Source organism: Mustela nivalis (assembly GCF_964662115.1).
Source record: "Mustela nivalis genome assembly, chromosome: 13".
Taxonomy (NCBI): Eukaryota; Metazoa; Chordata; class Mammalia; order Carnivora; family Mustelidae; genus Mustela; species Mustela nivalis.
The window spans coordinates 77,492,143-77,516,166 of record NC_139032.1 but is presented as its reverse complement, the minus strand read 5'-3'; positions in this window follow the sequence as shown (position 1 = coordinate 77,516,166).

Sequence of the window (24,024 nt, the reverse complement as noted above, 5' to 3'; positions counted from 1 at the left end):
ATGATACGGTGAGGTCACTAGCCTCTGTTTGCTTCACTCACAGACTCAGTGAGTCATCAGAATATGTTCTATTAATTTCACAGAATAGAGAAAGCTTAAAGTTGGAAATTCACATTCTGGAAGCGAGAGAGGTCAGTGGATGTTCTGGGCATGGTAAACCATCCTTCCACCACCCCCTTTCCCTTCCTTCTTTCTTACCTTCCCTCCTTTCTCCCTTCCTCCTTCCTTCTCTCCCTTTCTCTCTCCCTTCCTCCCACCCCCTTCCTTCCTAGATAAAGCGGTCATTCTACAAAAATGACAGACTGCTTTGCCAGCCAGTTGATGAGCCAAGATGGCTCAGGAAGCATACCAGCAGGATTAACAGCCCTGGTGAGTCTTTATCGTAGAACCATGCATGTCAAGTAATGTGAGAAATTCCTAAGAAACACAGGAGGTAGAACTAGAGAGAGAGTTTAAAAGTCTCAGCTTCGTGCATCATTAATGAACAAGAAGGAAAAGAGAAACCCATCTTTCTTCTGTGCAGAGAAGTGATGGAACAAGGAGCTCTTATCATACCACTCTCTGTGCTTCATAAAATATGAGTAACTTTTGGCAGCCAGTCAAAATGAAGAGAAAATATGCAAAACACACACTACTCTTCTGCATATACAGAGTGAGATAGGGGAAACAAGAACTTCAAGGTTGATTTGCTGAAGACGGGAAGGTAAACTAGTATATAGCCATATACATATACATATATACATACATATGAACTATTCTGGATGTTGCAGCATATGTCAAACACATTTTCTACACTGACTATCTTAATTTGTGCCTCCACATGTTACTTTTGGCTCCTAAGGAATAAAATTACCTTTCATCAACCTTTTTTTTTTTTTTTAAATCTCATGTCCATGAATTTTGGTAGCAAAAACATTTCAAGAAAAAAACAAAACAAACAAACAAAAAACTATACTACGCTTTCCCTTAATTTAAGAAAGCCCTCTTATTTTTCATAAATGGAAAAATCAATTGTGCAAATATGAAACAGCTCCAGATAATTTACTATTTTCAAATTTTCCAAGGCACATTAAAAGCATCCAGGAATATATAACGGTTGACAAAATAATTATTTGTGCTTATAATGAATCATTAATAAAGGTTCCCTAAGGACTTCTAACCCAACACACTCATTTAAGCCTATTTAAACAGGATTCATAAAAGGTGGTGTTTAGAAAGAGCTATAGAATTATATTTTGCTAAACCCAATATAAATAAAATAATTTAGTTTGTTTAAGATCAGTATACATAAATTGTTTCTCAAAATTGTTGTCATGATAGACTTATTGCCAAACCCGACTGGACTTCTCCAAGTTCAGCACAAGTTAAAGAAATTTGATTCAAGTTGGGAATTTGTATTATGTGTGGAAGGAATGTGTTTTGGGTTTGATCTACATTTTTACTGGGGTTAACGATAAATCTAGAAAACAAAACAGCCATTTGTGTAGCTGGATAGAAATCTTAGAGATTACTCAATCCAAATGTTTTATTTTATTTAGGTGGAAAATATAGTTCAGAAAAGCTAAATGACTTACCTAAAGTCGCACAGCAAATTAGCACAAATGGACAGTTTTGTTTCACTTGCTGAGAGTAAGAGCAATTTTCTCAAGCAAGCCCCTCTGTTCAATGTGTGAATTCAGTCTAGCTGGAGATCTCCGATTGTACTGCTCTGTTTTCTAATGGTTTCCCAAGAAGTAATGCTGGTATCATTTGTTATTCTTTGGTCTAGCCACGATGACAACCACTTAGGTTTATGCAGAACTTAACAAAGTTTCTATCTGTTAAGCTTTCTCACATCCATTCTCTAGCGTGGTCTCCTGCATGAGTACAAACAGATGGAATTAACCTGATAGCTGAGAGGGAAACCAAGGCTCACATTTAAAGACTTGCCTGAGTTGGCTCATCTAGACAACCATGGAGCTGAATTGAATCCAGGTAGATGACTTTAAAAGAAGTCAAATGACCTAAATCCAGTTCCTAATGTCAGTACCTACATATAATAGACAATACTGCCCTTCTATGTCAGTGGTTTGAGATCTTCTAAATCCATTCAATTCCTTGCTAAGTTTACTGAGCTGAAAGAAGAAACAAATGAGAAAATCCAGGTTTAGCTTTGTAATTTATATGCATAGGATGTTTGAGCTTCATTAGGAAAAAAAAAAAAAGAAAGAAAAGTTTGTTTTTCCCCACCTCCCCCCAAGCTTCCCTTCTTCCAAAGAGCTACTAAATAAGATGGTTTATTTCACATGATTGATTACAGGAATTCTGCTCATATATCCAAGGGCTGACATTTTAAATCACATCTTCTTTTCAATTGAAGGGAATGAAATGATTTTCATATCTTGACATGATTGATTATTTGGAAACTGAAGCCAAAAATCTTTAAGAGTTCAATCTATAGCTCCCACCAGCTGATAACATATTATCAAACCTTATTAAAATCATGCATGACTTGCCACTGCAGCTTTATATCTGACAGTAAGCAAATATAACGGCCTTCTGCCTTCAGATCGCACTTTGTATTAATGTGGTAGTTGATCTATCTATTTATGAAAGGATTATAGGTGATGTAAATTTTACCTTTACAGATAAATGGTAATTCCTTTGTGTTTAATCTCCATAAGAGACTGGGGGAATCTAAAATAGTGTTGGGGCTGAATGTTTATCAGAGGCAGATCTATAAAGAATTTCTAAAAGCAAACTGCTAGTCCCCCTAGGATACCTCTTCCTGCTTTTTCTAAAGGTCTGTCCCTTTAATCCAAATCCTGAGAAGAATCCCAGCTCTAGAGATGAGTCATCAGAGCATACAAACTGAAATTTATATACTCCAATGGAAGTCAGCTTATCACAAAAGAAGGTTTCACTCATCTAAGTTACACAACAGGATATGGAACATAGAGACTAGCTGCTGTTCTGAGGGTTGGCACATTGATGGGAAGATCAATGCCTAAGTTATCATTTCCCCTGCTTTAATTATAATTCCAATTTTCTTTTTGGATGGTGCAGATCAAGTAAAAATAGGCCGTGTCTCTTCATTGTAAACACAGCCCCATGAATCTGGGCCCCATCTTTGCTTGGTTCTATTTCAGTCACTCTACCCAGCTCCTGTGTACCTAGAACTAATCTGGGTTGTGAGATTTGCAGTGTCAAAGAGCAGGTCTAATCATCTAGTGGCCCTAAAAATGAGAGGACAACCACATCTAAAGGAAGCCAAAAATCCAAGCTTACATTTTGCTAAAAAGGTAAGTAAAAAACACCTCTTAAAAAAGTTATTCTTAGAGAAAAATAAAGCTTAGGACAGGAACATAAGCAAGGGCCCCTTTAAAGAACGCTTCATGGATATGGGGGAGATGAAGCAGTACCCCAGTGGGTCTGGTCCAGTGGCAAGGAGGAGGATTCTAGGGAAGAAGGAGCAGCCTGTGGAAAGCTGCTGTGATGAGCTGGTCCTAGAGCTTGGCTGGTTTGTTAACACAGCCCAGAACAGGAATGGCCCTGCAACTCATGATGGAAAAGGCTCACCTTTTCCTGAGGTTAGTAGTGGATGGTCATTAAAGTGTTTGCAGCAAAAAAAAGTATTATAAGACCATTATTTTGTTTTAGGATGTAGCAGATATGCAGTGAGTCTGAAAAAACAAAGGAATAAAAACATGACTATTACTTATGATGGGAATGGCTAACATTGGGGGGCACTTCCAATTCTCCAAATTTCCCCACCAAAAATTCTATCTTACCCTCAAATGACCTATTAGTGAAACTGATTTAGATATTACACATATTTCAAAGATGAGAAAACCAACTCCTAGAAATTCAATGGCTTTCCTAAATGTCACAGACCTAGTTAGTAATGGGTCACTATTTGATATGTCATTCTGTTTCCAGGTCCCCAAAATGATACTGTACCCTAAGATACCAATAACCTGATAAAAAATATCAAATTGGAAAAAAGAATTGTAGATTTCAAGTGCTGATGAAAATTTTAAATTTTGTTTGCTTATTATTTGATTACCTTAAAGATGGTGCTTTGTTCAAAACATCTCAAGAATTACTTGGACATTATAGTAACAGACTATTATTTATTAAATTATTATACTATTTATTAAGTATTGCATATTATATATTCTATTAAGTTATAAATATTACTTATTATTTATTAAATGTTGAGTGTTTTGTGTAAAAGTTTTGCTATTTCCATGGTTGTTTTTCGTTTATTTTGTTTTGTTTGGGGTACGTGGTTGGTGACATCAAACAAAAGGATGACTGAGCTAGCAAAAGTCATGGCTAAACTAACAAAATGCATCAGACAGAAACACCTTGTGTGAAGATACACCCATAGTGCCAGAGGTGACTATGAACAAATTTGCCCTTGGGAATCTGTGGGAACTTTGGAGGAGAGTTGAGACTTCCACAGAACACACATTGGGGGTCAAAGTGCCAAAAATCTGGAAATTCTTGCTGAAATCTGGGCTGGGAAACAGTCCCATTGAAATCATACTGTGGATCTTCCTATCATAACATTTACCTCTCTTCCTTAGCAAACATCATGACAACCATCACGGCACCCATTCCCTCCGTGACGATGACTTATAGATTTATGTTGTCAACACTGATCTCACTGCTTCACACTAGACTCGCTTCTCCAAATGCCTGCCAGACGTTTCCACAAGGATGTTCCCCCCTTTCACATTCAATAGTACCGAAATTTACTCCCTATTCCACTGACACACACTTGTCCTTATGTCTTTCTGTTCATCATCATCATTAGTCATCAGCACCAAATCCTCCATCTAGATTATTTTACAACTACCTTTGTCTACACCCTATCCAAATGACCACCCCTTATATATGAGGAATTTCTTAAGATCAGTTACTTCTACATTCTTAATGGCCTGTTCCAAGCCCCTCCTTTCTATACCCACTACCGCTGCCGTGGTAATTCAGTGCCCCATCATTCAAATACTTGCTGTACAATCACCTGAATTGCTTCTCTTATACTTGAAGATCCATTTCTTTGACAGTCTCAGCTTTCCCCTCTTATCTTACTAAAATAAAAGTATGTCTACAGAAAAACCTGTAAATGAATGTTAATTGTAGCTTTATTTGTAATAACCACAAATTACACACAACTGAAATGCCTTCCTTTCATTGGTGAATGGATAAAAAAAAATTGTACATGTACACCATGGAATAATATGCAGCCATCAAACAAAGGAAATATTGCTACATATGGTGACTTAGATCTCAAGGACATTATGTAGCTTCTTTTAGTGAAAGAAGAGTTATGTATACTGGTTTTGGTGGTGACTACACTAATCTATACATGTGATAAAAATCACAAAGTAATATGTACATGCACAAAAGAATGAGTACATGTAAAAACCAGTGATACCGGAATAAGCTCTGTGTTTTATTTAACAATATTGTACCAAACTCAGTTTCCTGGTTTGGATATCATACTACAGTTATATAAAATGTTACCACCGGCAAAAGTTCAATGAAGGCCAGGGAAAGTTTGTACTGTTTTATGTAAATTCTTATCAGATCTTATTTCAAAATTTAAAAGTTTTAAAAAATGCTTATCTTCTTTCTGATCTTCTCTCAATGTTTTACTGCCTTTCCTTTGAATTCAGGATAAAGTCCAAATGGATGAGCCTGAGATTTAAGGTCATGGTTTGTCTCTCCAATCTCATACTTCCATGTGCTTTCCTTGTAGCTACTTCAATATACTCATAATTCAGTCCCTGAATAGGTCAAGTACTTACTCTCAATTCTGGGTTTTTACTCCTATCACCCTTGATCTGAAGGGTATTTTGCATGCATTGTTTTATGAAGTCTTCATGATAATCTTTAATGGTTCTTACTTTGCCCATATGTACAGCCAAAGTCACTGAAACTCAAGGAAGTTAGATCACAGAGCTAGTGGGGGGTGGGGAGGGGATTTAAACCAGGTCTTTTTGGCTCCTCAGTACCGTATTTACTTATATATGCCGATGTTCAGATTACTTGCTTACATGCCAGACTAACGTGGTCCATGCCTTATGCTTGTAATTTCCTGTACTTCTGTATTACATAAAATAGGTATTCAGTAAGTGACAGGAATGAAAGTGACCCGAGCAACATGATGTACTATTTTAGACACATGCTAATCATCATTTTGCAAATTGAGTTGAAAGGGCCCTGATAAGTGTAAATAAAGATTTAAAATAAAAATGATTACTTAATGGAAACAAGCTAGTGATCTGAAATTAGTGGACAGGACTTGAGTATTTGCAGAGCTTCTCCAGGCATTCAGGAAGATCTGGCACCCACAGAGATGTGAGCCACACTGGAAACGATGGGCTTAGCACTAAAAAGCATGGCATTTCCTGTCTATCTCTTTCTGTAAAGGGAGCCTCTATGGTCTCAGCCCAAGGCAAGAGGCAGGAGACATGAGTCAGCAAGCAGTCCGGTGTGAAATGCATAGCAAGTATAGGAAGCCCCACAAAGTCTTCATTTTGAGCTTTCCATCAACCTTTTGGAGTTAAGAAAGATTCCACCTCTAGGAACCAGGTTAATCAATGGCATATCAATGTCCATCTACCTATTCATTGTTGACAGCATGGAGTGGTATAGTTAGTATATCACCACCCAAGAATACACACAACACAATGCTGCATTTTTTAGGATTTGCGGGATATCTTGAACCCTTTCTAGGACCCCTAGTACAAAATCTTTGATGTAGATGGAAGTACCTAGTTTGAAGGTCAAAGAACTAAGCAATGACACTTTGAGCCAATTATTTTATTTCCCAACCCTTTACTTTCTGATTGACAAACCAGAACAAATAATAAGTTCACTACTATATTGAAATGATTAAAAAATCAGGAAAAAGAGGTATGTGAGGGTATCATATATACTATAAAGTTATATAAGATGCAAAAGACAAAGGCAAATATTTGCCCTACTACACTGAGAAAAGGTAACAGCATTTGAAAATTACTCAGCATTGAAAGAGTTGTGAGATCCAGAAAGAAAAGTTGGTTTCCGGACACCTGGGTGGCTCAGTGGGTTAAGCCGCTGCCTTCGGCTCAGGTCATGATCTCAGGGTCCTGGGATTGAGTCCCGCATTGGGCTCTCTGCTCAGCAGAGAGCCTGCTGTCCCCTCTCTCTCTCTCTCTCTCTCTCTGCCTGCCTCTCTGCCTACTTGTGATCTCTCTCTCTGTCAAATAAATACATAAAGTCTTTTAAAAAAAAAAAAGGAAAGAAAAGTTGGTTTCCGATTTCCCTGTTTTCTCTAAATTCAGTCTAGTCCCAATACAGAGGAATTCAGATGACAATGATAGGGAAGTATTAGGACTGTTTCAGAATATTCTTTGTGGGCACATGGTAAAAATTTAGACATGATCCTATGAGTTATTTTGCCCCATGGTATGTAAGAAAAATTATGGTTATTTTTCCCAGGTGGAAGTTTTAAGATCCAGGATGCAATGTACTGTATTTCCTCTTCTGCAACATTGATACTGGAAATGCATCTAGAGCTAGACTCTAATGAGACGAAACCCCATCAGTCTGAATGCCTGAGCAACTACAATAAGCATACTCCCCTCTGACCAATTTTACACATGCGGTGTGAACAAGAAGTAAATTTGTTAAGTCTCTGTGGTTTTAGACTTGTTTACTTTCACACATAATATAGCCTATCTTGATCTACACATATTTTATGAAATGCCATGCCCTGTCCAGCTTCTATTCCCATCCCCTACCCCGGTGGGTTATTTTCATGAGCTCAATTAGGTATTTGAAGCTCCTAATATGTTTTAAGATCATCAAGGAACAGGACTATATCTTATAAACGGCATATAAACGGCATCCAAAGATGGATGCTTTACTTCTCTCCTTGTACAGACATGTGCCATATTAAGACCTGTATTGAATTCTTTCCCCCTTGTACCTGAGCTTGCCTTAGTCGCTTATTTTACTAATAGAATGTGGTGGACTACCAAAAGTAAGTCATAATAAAAGGTAAAGCTTCTGCCTCAATGCTCCCCCAAACAGCCAAGTTGCTGTGCTTGAAAAGTCCAAGTCATATAAAGAAACCACATGTAGGGTTTTCAGTGGACAATTCCTGCTGATTTATCAGGCCTAAATCAGAATCAATTTCCAGCCATGTGCATGCACCATCTTGAATACCAGCTAAGTAAAGTCCTCATATGACTAAAGGCCTAGTCAACATCTGACTGCAATAACCTGACAGACCCACTTGAGAACTTCCTAGATGATACCAAGTCATCTACGCAATAATGAGACATGAGAATTATGACAGATAATGTCATAAAATCATAAAATGTTTTAAGTCACTAGGTTTTAGGATTTGTTTGTTTTATACGGCAATAGATAACCTGAGCTCTGTGTGATTTGTTTAATGATTACATAAAATGGAAATAAAAATGCATATCTCATACGATTGCTGTAAAGATTAAAACTCCATAATGTACATAGTACGCTTTGCATAGTGTCTATAATACAACATGCATCAGTCAAAATATTTCTGGTCATTAAAAAAAGACATCTGATAAATCACTGAACGCCACATCTGAAACTAATGATGTACTATAAGTTGGTTACTTGAATTTAAATAAAACTAAAAATAAGATTTTTTAAAAACTTCAAATTTTAGTGAATTAAAAGAACAAACTATATTTCTCCCTCATTCTACTTGTTCATCAGGGTTGGGTCTGGTCACTCAGGGACCCATGATGATAGGAAAATGAGTATCTTGAACTTGGCTCTTACCTGTACATGATGAAGAAGGGAGTTCTGGGGCTCAGACTCTGGTACTTAAATGTGCTGACCGGCAACAACATACATCACATCTGCAAATAATTCATTAGCCTGAATTGCAAGGGGCAACAAGTAAAATCCTACCATTTGCTCTAGGAGCAGGAAGAAATTGAAACCATTTTGGCTAACAGCATGATAAGCTACTCTGTTGTTTGTTTCCATGAAATTATTTTTTCTTTAACATACCACACTTTAGTGATAAGTTTTGTTCTCTGCCTCCCCCTGCTAGAATATAAGCTCTATGTGGGCAGATATTTCTGTCTGCTGTGCTATGACCAAGTGCCCAGCGACAGCAGAACTTGCGCATGGCAGTTCTTACTTAGCATATAATAGAAATATAGGTTATCATCCTCCTCCTTACCATAAATCTTCATAAGAGTGACTCTGTAAACTGTGGTCTTTCATGATACTTAGTAACTGGAGAGGCAGAGCCCAGAGAATACCACTGGGAGATGGAAATTAAGCATAAATATCTAAAAGGCTTTCTTACTTAAAAAGAGAGAATTCTGAATAATTATTTCAATTTTAAAAGCACAGTTCATTTTAAAAGCACAGTAATTATTTTAATTTTAATGGATATATGTATGTGACTCACCTATCAAGTATCTATGCTCTGGTATGACACAAACCCACGTTGGGATCTTGGCTGCCCAGTTCACCAGCTATGTGATTGAGTTAGAAGCCACAGGTATGAGGGGTGCCTAGATGGTGCAATCAGTTAAGTGAACGACTCTTGGTTTTGGCTCAGGTCATGATTTCAGCATCACTGCACTCCATTCCCAGTGAGGAGGCTGCCTGAGATTCTCTCTCTCTCTCTCCCTTTGCCCCTCCCCCTACTCTAAAATAAATAAACCTTAAAAACCTCACTTCTTACACATTCCACTCTTCATTTTCTCAGTATGACTTGAAAGTGTAAATTTACCTGTGTTTGGAATTACCACTGTCCCTCCCATTTCTCAGATTCAGTGTTCTCCTCCAAGCCCTCCTCCTCTCTCTCGTTATGGAGAAATACCCCAGCCCAATTGTCTCAGTGGTCCAAAAGAGCTCCGGTAAATGCCTTTAGGTGGATGCTGCTATCCTGCTCTCTGCACATCCTGCTCTCCTCCATCATGGCCCCCATTTCTTGGCAAGACTTGAGAGCTAGATAAAGAGGTCTCATAAGGACAACAGGTTCTGAGAGGCAGGAGCTGGGTGGAAGCAGGGTGTTCCAAATCAGAAAAGAGAGGGCATCAAATCTTCCAGCCATCCTTTTGTAACCGGCTCTATGATATGTGAAATTAAAGAAAAGGCAATGTGTCACCCATAATACACGATGCTTTCCTGACACACAGAGCCGTCTTTGGTTTACTCAAGAGTAAACATGATCACTGAGCTGCACACAAAGAAACATCTAAAATACTATAGACAAAAAGAAAAGAAAGAAAGAAAGAAAGAAATCTTTATTTATACATTCTAAAACAAGGGTAGTCACGGTTTTTTTCTTTGGGTAGTGGGGAGGGGAGGGTGTTGCTAGAGGTTATCTTTGCAACAAAGACTTTTTGTTGCCCTTCCAAAGATAGGCAAAATTTGGGAATAACAACAAAGAATCTCCGATTAATCAGACTCCAATAATACCAACCCCTTAATTAACCTGACTATGTAACCAAGAATTTTAAGAGGAAGACGGTAGTAAATGGTACCTAAAATATCTGATGCCAAAGGCACTTTCTTTAACTCAAAAGCCAGGTCTTAGCCTCACCATACTTCTAATGATGTGAATAGCATATACTGGCTCCTCCCTTTTTTTTTTCAAAAATAAAAAAAAGTATAAATTTAAATCTCTGATTATATCATATTTTAGTTTTTATTGTCCATGTGGCTTATTTCTACTGCACATATAAAAATAAGATCTTTACAATATTGGTAGTTCCTATAACAGGACAAGTATAGCTCCAGGTACAAATAGATCAAGTGATTCAACTGATGTCATCACAAGTTGTTTTTTTCTTCTGGGGGGTGTAGTCTTTCAGTTGCAGTTTCTTCTAAAAACCTTCCTACTCAGATTTTTTTCATGTGGTGGCAAAGATGGCCATTGGCAGTCTCAGGCTTAGCTGGGTTTCAGTGCCCACTATCGCAGAAGGAAGTACTGGTTCTTGGTGGATGGTTTCCAGTTTTTGATCAATATGGCTTTAGCTGTATTGCTATCCTGAATCAATCACTGTAATTATACTTCTCCAGCATTACAACTGGCCAGTCCTGTGTCATATCCCTTACTTCTGTAAGGTGTACACTTAGAACCACCAGAAATTCAGACTGAAAATTGGAGCAGGTTTCCTATGCTGGACAAAGTTTTTTTCAGTACGTGTGTGTGTGTGTGTGTGTGTGTGCGCGCGCGACTAAAACAGCCTTTTGAGAAAAAAAAATAATTTCTAAGATGTAGCTTAGGAAACTAGAAAGATACAAGTCTTAGAGGCAAGGAGTTATCAAATTCTGACTTTTCTAAATTGTTTAGCTCTGTGCCTTCAGTTAAGCTAAATGGATTATAATAACCTCAGTTTCTTAACCTCCAAAATAAGTATGACATGCGTCATTATAACAGGCATTCAATAAGACATAAAAATAAGAAAAAAATGCATGTTGTTGTAATAAACACTGTGTAATAAACAACCTCAAATTTTAGTGGCTTAAAACAAATTTATTTCTCAACTCTGTGCTTTGGCTATGATTCTTCTCTGACTGACTGGGCTGGCTCTTGGCTATACGTGTACTCACATCTGTTCATCATGTTTCCTCCTCTGTGACCAGCAGCTACCCAGCGCATGTTCTTATGGCAGATGGCAGAAGCATAAGAGGATAAGACAAACCATACAAACACACCTTATGGCTCTGCTGACATTATATCTGCTGACATCTCATAGGCCAGATCAAGTCACATGGTCAAGCCCATACTGAAGTAGGCAATTCACTCCCCCTACTCTGCTTAGAGGCTTTGAAAATTCACTGGAAGAGGCTGCGGATGTATAATTCTGCCACAGAGAAGGCTTAAAGAACTGGAATAACAACCCAAATTATCACAAAACCATAGCTGGCCATAAATATATATGAATATACATATACGATTTATCACTATAACTCACCCTTTGGAAAGCCACAATAGGATTTAGGATAAGGGATTTATGATTAGGGAAAGTGGCTGAAATCTGAGGTAACGCTCTTCATTGCCTATTCGCCTCTATATTTTTTCCTGTGATTGCCAGGGCTCCATAGTAGCTTTGCTATAGTCTTCCACTTCTGTTGGCACTTTACTTATGGTATTTACAACCTGGCTTTATACCACAGGTTTCTTGAACCAGCTACACTTAATCTGGATCTTCTATCCTCCTTTCTTAGTAACAGTAAGAATAGGTAATATCTGTCATGGCCATTTCCGCAGCCCAGCACAATACCTATCATATAGGAGGTGGTACTAGATAGTCATGGATTCCCCAGAAATAAACCCACAATTATATAGTCAATTAATCTTTGACAAAGGAGGCAAGAACATACAACGGAAGAAAGACAATCTTCAACAAATGGTGTTGGGGAAACTGGACAGCTACATGTGAAAGAATGAAAATGGACCACTTTCTTACACCTTCACAAAAATAAACTCAAAATGGATTAAGGACCTAAATGTGAGACCTGAAACCACAAAAATCCCAGAAGGGAACACAGGCAATAACCTCTCTGACATTGGATGAATCAATATCTTTCCAGTTATGTCTCCTGAGGGAAAGGAAACAAAAGAAAAAATGAACCATTGGGACTACATCAAAATAAAGAGCTTCTCCACTGCAAAGGAATCAATAAAATTAATAAAATTAAAAGAAAACCTACTGAATGGGAGACGATATTGGCAAATGACATATCCAATAAAAGGTTAGTATCTAAAATACATAAAGAACTTATACAACGCAACACCCAAAAACAAATAATCCAATTAAAAATGGGTGGAAGACATGAATAGACATTTCTCCAAAGAAGACATACAAATGGCTAACAGACACATGAAAAGATGCTCAACATTAGTCATCATCAGGGAAATGCAAATCAAAACCACAGTGAGATATCACCTCACACCTGTCAGAATGGCTAAAATCAAAAACTCAAGAAACAATGAGCACTGGGAATGATGATGTGGAGAAAAAGGAACCCTTACTCACTGTTGGTGGAAATGCAAACTGGTGCAGACACTGTGGAAAACAATATGGAGGTTCCTCAAAAAATTAAAAATAAAACCGCTCCAAGATCCAGCAATTGCACTACGGGGTATTTCTCCAAAGAATATGAAAATACCAATTTGAAGGGAGGTTATGTGTGTGTGTGTGTGTGTGTGTGTGTGTATCCCTATCTTTATTACAGCATTATTTACATAGCCAATATATAGAAGCAGCCCAAGTGTCCATCAATAGATGAATGGATAAAGATGAGGTACATGCCTCTGTGTATATATGTATGTGTGTGTGTGTGTGTGTGTGTGTGTCTATAATGGAATATTATTCAGCCATAAAAATAAATGGAAACTTGTCATTTGCAACAACATAGATCGAACTAGACGTTATAAGGCTAGTGAAATAAGCCAGTAAGAGAAAGACAAATACCATATGATTTTACTCATATGTGAAATTTAAAAAGCAAACAAACAAAGGTAAAGAAACAAACCAAGAAACAGGCTCTTAAATATAGAGAAAAAACTGATGGTCACCAGAGGGGGAGGTGAGTGGGGATTCGATAAAAAAGATGAAAGGGATGAAGAATATACTTATCTTGGTGAACACTGAATAATGTATGTAAATGTTGAATCACTATCATGTACACATTAAACTAATGTAACACTGTATGTTAACTCTACTAGGTGTGGTGCATAAACAATGAATCTTGGAACACTGAAAAAATAAAATTAAAAACAAACAAGAAATTGAAAGAAAAAAAAAGTCTTGGATTCAATGAATGGAGAATAGACCATTTGTGGTCTATCCCGAATTCACCCTTCTAATTCTTATCAGTGAATAAATTAATTTTAGGTAGGAGGAGAGAAAAGAAGAGCTTAAAACTATATTTTCTATCTTCCATGTGGCCAAGGGTGGTTAATGAAATGTGAATGGACAGTATTAGAAAAGGTTTCAAAAGTTATTTTTAAAGGGACCTATCCGTTTGCTATTTCCCTTCTTCCTTCCTTTAAAGTGGTCATTTTTAGGTTATGTACAAACAATAGAAATAGTAGAGTCAAACGTAGATAAAGAACCTAGGTCTCTTATGACTTTGTGAGCCCAGGACTATCAACCTCTGCACTTCTTACATGTGAAAGAAAAGCCAACCCTTGATTTAAGCTATAAGCTACTGTTTGGGAGAGGAACAGTTCTGATACTTGTAGCTGAATAAAATGATGTCATAGATTCCTGGTTGATGTTCATTGGATCTGATTTTGAAAGTGGAGATATACTGAACTCTCATTGTGAAAGGAGCAGAGAGAGAAATAGAACCAAATTGCGGCACAGTGGCTTTCTTGGCCATAATTGAACAGGAAACACTGACAATCAAAATCACATCAACAGTAAGCACTTTCCTTTTATTTCTCTCTGCTAAGATTTATTGTGTGCTTTCCACAGAGCAAGTGCTGTACCCTTTTATATACGCCACTTCATTTAATCCTCAAAATAGTCTTTTCATACACTCAGCATTATCTCTGTGTTATTTAATAAGATATTTACTACAAAACAAAGGGCAAATAAGTTATTTGCCCAAAGCCATGTTGCCAGGCCCAAACATAACCTGTTTGACTGCTAGATCCCACTGACATTTTAAACTCTTCATACTATGACATATTTTTAAAATGAGCAAGTATTGCTTAAAATACAAACAAACCAAAAATAAAGAATTAATGAACATCTATGCTCTTAGGCACTGTGATATGTACTTTCTTGACATTCTCAAGCTTTGAAAAGAGTGACTGACCCTCAAGGAAGGAGGTGGGTGCCGTTATGTTCCAGATGAACAGGGATGAGGCACCAAGCCATGTTATCCATAAATTATATCTTACGCACTGTGACCATTCAGAAAATAAGGGTTAAACTGATTTCTTGTCAATTCTTCACTTTTTAAAGTGAGTAAGGACATGCTTATCATAACGGTTATGAATCAATAGAGACTTTCCTAATATTTGAGACACTTAACTGGTAAACAAGAAACTGTCAGTGTCCTACTTGAAAAGAAAAGAAAGAAAAGAAAAAGAAGAAAGGATACGAGGGATAAACAACAGGGAGAGACAGAGACAGCAAGGAAGAAAGAAAAACAGCCATACACCTTCAACTCTAAAATTGGATTCAAAAATCCACTGAAGTGCTTGAATTCTGAACAACTTCAAGGCAAAGTGGGAACACGTTGTCTATCACTCATCGCCTGTTAGTACATAACACATATATTTCTATGTATATGATAAGGAGATGGAAAGGATTGCAACTGTCCCACAAATCTCAGAAATGAACAGGCATCCCCCACTTCTCGAAAGCTCTCATTCACACCACTTTGCTTTTATGGAAAATCTACACTGGTACCCGTTTTTATTAACTGCAAGAAATTCAAAGAGGATTTCTGCTTTTATGAAAAAAAGGTGAAATGTGAAAACAGTGTTCAGTATTTATTCTGTAGCTCTCACGAACGTAGTGTGCACCTCAAGCAACGAGGGTGGCCCCACCCAGCTACTTCCCTGGAAATTATACTCAGCATCTCACCATCAGCCACCAGAGGTCTGAGCTGGGTCTGTGAGCATCTGTGCTTTATTTCCATTTATTTTGTGCATCTAGTAGCAAGATGTGTCCTAAAGCAACAGAAAACCTACAGAGGGTTATTTGGGGGGGTCTCAGAATACAAGATTTCTTTCCTTAGAAATTAATGCCAATTGCCTGTTTGATTTATACCAATTCAGTTTATAAAAGCTTTCTAGAAACATTTACTTTCCTCATTTATTTTCTTCATTTTCTTCATCTTCTTTCTTAGGTGCTGTGAGAAGAAAGGCAAGGAAGATGAAGGTATAAAATGCAAACCATATACTCAAAACTTTCACTGTCTAGAAGGGGGTGAAATGCAAAGATACTGTCACACATCTTCCTAAATCAATTAACTAAATTAGAAAATATTTATCAAGGGGTGACCTTATACCAGACACTGTTCTAACTACATAAGGTAGGTCAGTGAACAAAAAAAAGATAGGATTCACTGTTCTTGTGAATTTTATATTCTAAAAAAAATAAAAATTAAAAAAAAAAAGGCACGGAACCATACCATTATGTATAAGGAGATAGCAGATACTTTCCATTTGCTTTCCAAAATTCACCAGCCTCATTGCAATGAGGCAGTGCTGTGTGACTAGTTCTAGTCAATGAAGTATTAGCAGAAACAAGACGTCCCTTCTGGGTTGAAGCGATGAAGAATCAGAGGGTACATCCAGTATCTCCCATTCCCTCCCTTTTTCCACCTTAGCAAAGCTCAAATCACAGTTTGAAATGTGCCAGGTCTGTCTGTAAGGTACTACGTGGAGCAGAAACAAAATCTCTCTGTGGTCCCATGACACTGAGTATTTTAGGAGTGTTTCTTACCACAGCGAAACACAGCAGATGTTGACTAATACAGAGGTGCATTTCTTAACTATCTTTGTAGCCAGTGCTCCTAAACAGTGGTCTATCGTCAGAAGGTATTTAAGAAATTATGTGAATGAATACAATTTCCCCAAGCAAAGTTTTAAGAGGGTATCAAGGAAGGGATAATTTATTTTGGCTTATAATATCAAAGAGGAGTTTGTGGGAATGGGTGGCATTCGAACAAAGAAAGTGTGTAGAATTCTGATGAGGACTGTAGCTTTTGGCCTTCACTAGACCTGGATTTGATTCCCAGGAGATCGATGACCCCTGCAAAAGTTACTTAATCTCTCTGAGCCTCAGTTTCCTTATCTTTATAATGGACATAATGCCTAGCCCTGAGTATTGAGGGGATTAGATGAGAACAACCACTGAAGTGTTTAAATGATTTGATCACAGAAAAAATTATATAAGAATTTAGAGACATTGGCTGTGCGGAGGCAGTGACGGTAGTGCGATGCTTGGATCTTAGAGTAGGAAAGTGTGAAGCTTACCTGGCAACTAGGTGTATGTTCATTTTACCTACAGCTTCTAGCATTAGACTTAGTAATTGTACTTAGCATCTGTGCAACATTTTACAGTTCCAAAAACACCTCAGTGTGGAATATTTCATATGTTCTTCAGACCAGCTCTCTGAGAGAGTTCTTTAATGACTTAGCATTTAACAGACGTGCATACTGAGCTTCAAAAATATGCAGATAATCATCAAAGCATATTAATGGCAGTGTTGTTACTGATGCTTCTGTTTTCTGATAAAATACTCGTGTCTTTTTTATTAGGATTCCAAGCACCTTACAGAAGGAGCTCAGTACAAACCAAAGAAACTTCTCTGCAAGGTACCCCTACTGTTTCATTGGTCAATGTTCATTTGTACAACACTGGCTGACCCAGCTGTGCTTGTGATGAAGTTCTGCCTCAGCCAACCTGATATCAGATTTCAGAAATCCTATAAAGTAGACTGCAGGAAGAAGTGAATGGCTGTGACCCTCTTTTCCTCTTTATAATTACTTGTCTCCGTAATTCTTACACGTATGGTTTCCCCATCTATCCATAACCTGAGGACGAGGGCACCTGTTTACGCAGATTGCTTAGAAAGCAACCAGGAGGAGGTGGACAAGTTAGCGGGAATCCCAACAACATTATTTCATCATAGTGACTTTAACTGCTGAAATATCAGCAAACACAGGTAATACCACTGACTCTTCCATAAGTCCGGGTTATGCTAACATGTCGCACGTTGGCTGGCAAGCAACTACACTTGTTGATTCTTCTCATATGCAAGACATGACCCACACTGATGTGAGCTGCAGGTGCATAAGATCTCAGATTCTTCTCGGGGCGCCTGGGTGGCTCAGTGGGTTAAGCCACTGCCTTCGGCTCGGGTCATGATCCCAGGGTCCTGGGATCGAGTCCCGCATTGGGCTCTCTGCTCAGCGGGGAGCCTGCTTCCTCCTTTCTCTCTCTGCCTGCCTCTCTGCCTACTTGTGATCTCTCTGTCAAATAAATAAATAAATTCTTTAAAAAAAAAAAAAAAAGATCTCAGATTCTTCCAGTGAGAGCAATTTAAGGTCCCTGTGCCGTGTTACTGCAGCTTCACATCTCCAAGGGCTGAGATGTCCTCATGAGGTGAATGCTTGGACTAAACCAAAACCAAATAAGTATGATTTTTGTCAGTAGGAAAAGTGTCCATGGTGACAGCCGGGACAGCCATCAACCACTGAATATGGACTCTCCTGGCTTTGTAGGACTTTAGAAAAGGAAGATGCACCATTTCCATTTCTCTCCTTCTGCTTCTAGGCCATCTCCTTGTTCAAAATTAATAACATGACCATCTTTAGAAGATGTCTCTCTCTTCTCCAAGACCTCCTCCAAAAACTCATAGGGCTGGATACCTGGTTCAAAGAAAACACTTGGCCAGTGGCTTATCAGTCTGGCTCTTCTAACAATCTCAAAAGAGACAGGACAGATTTGGAGACTGGGGAAGTGAGCCATGGTTAGAGTAAAACTCTAACCTAAGAAACTACAAGTAACTATTTTCCCCCTAGAACTGTCTTATTCCTTTGACTTGGCTGTTGGAACTTTTCCTCAGATTATGTGAGACACACCATTAACCTTCCAAGGTTTTTCTTCCATTTACTTAAACGAATCTGATAAGGCTCTGTCTTTTTTCCAGCCACACTGCCGTTAAGACATCAATTTCATTAGTACAGGATAAAAGCTGCTGTCACTTTTCACTGGCCTTTCCTCCCTCAGCTGCCTATGCAGCCAGGGCAAGACCTGATCATTTTATCCCTCAAATCCATTCTCCACTTTAAACATTTCCTTCATCTAGGCTTTCATCTCTTAACTAGAGTTCCTATCTCTAGTCTTGCCTCCTTCCGTGAATTCTCTGCTCCAAAGAAGAATCAGTTTTAATAGGGGGAGAAATTAAGCCAGAATTACTAAGTCTCACATCTGTTCAGAGATTTCATATGACCTGCTCATTTTATCCTTCCTAAGGATTATATCCTCCTCCTTTTTCTTTTAATCTTCATGCTCATTTGGCAGATGAAGTAACTAAGACTCAGACACGCTAAGTAAACTTCTCCTGTAAACTTCTCCTAAGTAACTTCTCTTAGTTGCAAAGGATGAAGTCAAGTTTCTGACTCAAACAGACGGACTCAAGAACCCATGCTTTCAACCATTTGCTAATTTCTTCCCCAGTAAGATATGAGCTTAGAGATATTTTACAATTCTACACATTAAGTGAGGGACAGGGTAAATCCAGATCTCTCTGACCTATGTCCTTCCCACTGTCCTGTGTTATGCTCAGGCCCTTCCCTAGCTTAAAACTTCCGTTGGCAACATAGTTCCTTTTACTGACATCAAGGCCCTTCAGTTTGGCTCTAACTAAACTTCCCAACCTTTATAGCCCATCATCCTTGCCTTGCTGCCTTGTATATACACCATTTTTAACCATTTTCTCTTGTTGCTCCTTTATTTCATATTTTTTAAAAGATTTTATTTATTTATTTGGCAGTGAGAAAGAGATCACAAGTAGGCAGAGAGGCAGGCAGAAAGAGAGGGGGGAAGCAGGCTCCCCGCTGAGCAGAGAGCCCAATGCAGGGCTTGATCCCAGGACCCTGAGATCATGACCTGAGCCCAAGGCAGAGGCTTAACCCACTGAGCCACCCAGCAACCCCCTTCTTTCATATTTCAAGCTATCAAACTCTAATCCATCACAGTTTAACTTAAATGTTTGTGAACAGTCTACAAGTATCCCATTAATTCAAACTATTCACCTAGTCTGAAGAAAAACTTACATGGCTACTCCAAAATCTACTCTACAGGAAAATGTGAGAAAGACGGATTAATAGGAGAAAGAGCTAGCAAACTTAATTACTTAGCATTAATTCTCAGGGAAGGAGAAAGAGTTCACATAAGCAAGGTCCCTTGAAGCTTGATCTTCACTTTTAACTCTCATATTCATTCTTGAGCTTCTCTAGAGTTCAGAATGGTTTCTATTCTTCTTCATTATACTTCAGTAACTAAATCTCCATCGTGCATATAGTAAAAATTCTGAAATTTTATTCTTTAAACTATGTCGTTTGATTTTTTTTTTATCCACATCTTACTCTATGATTCATCTACACTATTCTCAACATGGCTTTGAATAATCTTAGAGACAATAATGACAGGGTGCTCTACCAGCTTGAAGAATCAATACCAAAACTGAGCCCTGCTATTCACTGAATGTCCTAACAACCTTGAATGTGTGAGTCAGTAGTTATTTCATATTGGGGATTATCTGTGATTTCTACCAGGAGAAGAAGAAAAGTAGGAGAAGGTCAATGAGGGGAGAATAAAGAAATAAGAAAAAAGATAAATAAAAGGACATAACAATAAGCAAATAAGAACAATAAGCAAAAGAGAGAGGAAGAAAAGGAGAGGGAAGAGAAGGGAAAGACTTAGGGATGGGGGAGCCTGGGTGGCTCAGTGGTTAAGCTTCTGCCTTCAGCTCAGGTGATGATCTCAGGGTCCTGAGATCGAGTCCCATGTCAGACTCTCTGCTCAGCAGGGAGCCTGCTTCCTCTTCTCTCTCTCTCTCTCTCTCTCTCTGTCTACTTGTGATCTTTGTCAAATAAATAAAATCTAAAAAAAAAAAGACTTAGGGATATAAGGAAAAACTGTAAAGAGAAGAACTGAGTCTAATTAATTCTTACTGTACACCACATACCAAACTACCTGTTTCAGATTCCCATAATGGAACCAAGAAGTAGAAAATTATATCCCCTTTTTTCATATGGGGAAATTCACAGTTGGACATTTTGAGGAAGTTCCCCTTGTATTTACAATCTGGTAAGTGCCACAGTTGGCACTGAACTCTATCACATTCTGTGTTCTTCATCACTCTGATGCATTGTCTCTCTGGTAAAACCACTGCTTTTACATCAAACGGAATTTATGCTCTTCATCTGCCCCATGGCAACACTACAGATATTTGTAGGAAGTGACATATTTCTCCATGGTTGCTTCTTCTCCAATTTAATACCCTTATTTTTTTTCAATAGATTCTCAAACAATATTTGACTTCTACTGAACTTTTAGGTCACTGTCTTCAGTCAATGTCTCTCTCCCTATGGTTTTCACTATAACCATCGAGACTCACAGGGTATTACTCACAGCTACTTCTACAAACTGCCCAACAACTTTTCTTGTCTTGGAAAAGAGAGATAACAATAAATTATTTCTCTCTTTTCATTTCCTTGAAGCCAGGATGAAGCAAAAGACTATGGCCTTGGGAATCTTATTTAGAAAGACAACATAGCTTTGGTGACAGTAAAATTTGGGTTATAACCATGTCTACATCACTTATTTTTTGTATGGTCTTGGTCAGATTATCCACAATATCTAATATTTAGATTATCTTTCTATAAAATCAGGTATTCATATCTATGAATAGGATGTTAAATAAATAATCAAGATAGTACATGTCAAGCAAAAGGCATGTAAGAAGCTCTCAGTAAATGGTCTTCAACAGCATGTATTTTAGTAACAATGTCCATTCATCCTCATTCAAACTGTATCAAACTATGCTCATTAGTGAAGCACAACCTTCTATCTTCATTTCAAGCTATGAAACAACTTGGTTATACCCATGTTTTTAAGGACACATAATGCATTAGTTAGACTTAAGGAGTTTTTCCCTATGACTTAAATTTATACCTAAAGAAATAGCATGTGAGATAAAAGATTTTCTCTCAAGTCTCAAGCTAAAGGCAGAACTAGAAGTAGAATCCACGGTGTTTGCAAACCAGCCCAAATACTTGTAACTAAATCAGTGATTCCCAAGATTTGAACTTGGATGACAGAATGATGTTGACTAATGAGTTATCAATCCAAGTATTTTATCTAGTTCAATTATTTTTCTTAAGTCAAATGAACAAGAAGGAGAGATAACAGAAAGAAAATATATTTGTTGAAAGGGACATTTGAAACACTTCTCAACAAGTCAACTAAGATCTCTTTGTCACGAAGTTTAGCCATACTCCTGGTGGGTTCACCCCCTGGTGACAAAAATCAGATGACTAAGGTTTCAGACTTGACTTTGCCATTTGTGAGGTAACCTTGAGTAACTCATTTCACAGCATTTGAGGTTGTTTTATCATCTGAACGATGAATCAAAATACTGTTGAGATGATGGATATAATGAATTTTTAGTTTTATTTTTTAGCTTTAGTTTTAATTTTACATGATTACTGAAATAAATTTATATACAGTTAAGTGCCCAAATCTAAAGTGTATGGTTAAATGAATTTTAAACATGTCTATACACTCATGTAGCCACATTGAGATTAGGATGGAAAATATTTCCTAAAGTTTTCCCCATAATGTTTTAACAGATTAACAAAGAAAAATACAGGACACCAAGTTAAGTTTGAACATCATATATATAGATATAGATATATAGATATATGGTATTTAGTTATTTGAGAAAGAGAGAGAGCATGAGCAGTGGGAGAGGCTGAGTGAGAGAGAGAAACAAGCAGACTCCCTGCCGAACACAGTCTGATGCGGGACTTAATCTCACAACCCTGAGATCATGACCTGAGCTAAAATCAAGAGTCAGTGACTTAAACAACTGAGCTGCCTAGGTGCCCCAAACATCACATATGTTTGAGGTAAGTATGTCCCATGTAGTATTTGTGACCCCTGTCATATCTTTGCTCAGCAAATTCCATCTTTACCTCTTGTTAGTAACTACACTTCTTACTTCTATGAACTACAGACTCACTTTGCATAGTCCTGAACTGCATGTAAAAGGAATTATACAGCATGTGTTTCTATGTCCTGCTTCTTTTGTTCAACGCAATGTTTCTAAAATTCATCATGTTGCCATATACATAATAGTTTGCTCTGGAATGTCCTTCAGTTGGCTTATACATTCATGGATATATATAATTACCAGATTAAGGACATTATGAATACAGCTAGGATGGTCATGCTTCATCTCTTTTGGTGGACACCTGCACTGATTTTGGTGATTATATACCAGAGTGTTAAGCATTGGATCATGGCACACATGTAGCTTCAGGAGATACTCCCAAAAGGGATAAAACTATTTACATTTTTGGCAGCACATGAGAGTTCCACTTGCTCCACATTCTCACCAACAAATAATATTGCTAGTCATTTCAGCTGTAGCTATTTTGGTGAATGTGCATTGCCATCTCATTTATGTCTTAATTTGCATTTCCCTGATATATACAAAGAATAAGGAATGTTAATGTATCAGCCATTATATATCCTATTTTATGATGTTCCTATTCAAATACCTTGCCCATTTTTATTAAGATTGTTTATTATTTTTCCAAGTTTTGTTATTTTTTATAGTGGAGAGTAAGTTCAATACCAGCTACTTCCTTATGACCAATTTTTTAAGGTGATTTGTAAATTACAAAGTGCTGTTAAAACATGTCTTTATTCATATCATTATTATTAATGGTATTGTCTTTAAATTTTTTATGAAAATATTATAATTAGAGAACTGGGCTCTCTGACTTTTGCTACCCTGTGTGAAATGTCACTGTGCTTGCAAAATTGTATACTAATAGGAATATTTATTTGTGTAGGCTACCAACTTTTGTGAAAAGTTTCCCATTCTGCATAAATTATATTTCTTTTCTTTTAAGATTTTATTTATTTATTTGAGAGAGAGAGAGAGAGAGAGAGCATGTGCAGGAGTGTGGGGGTGGGGAGGGGTAAAGGGAGAGAGAGCAGCAGGCTCCCCACTGAGCAGGGAGCCCAATGCAGGACTCGATCCCAGGACCCCGGGATCATGACCAAGCTGAAGGCAGATGCTTAACCAACTGAGTCACCCAGATGCCCTATAAATTATATTACTATCTTTACAGTGCATACTTTCTAATCAAATAATATTTGAAGAACAATTCAAGTCATTCATGAGATATTTATTCAACAAAGTTTATATCTTAAAAGGTCAGCAGTGGTGCAAGTCCTAGAAGTAGTAGAAAAT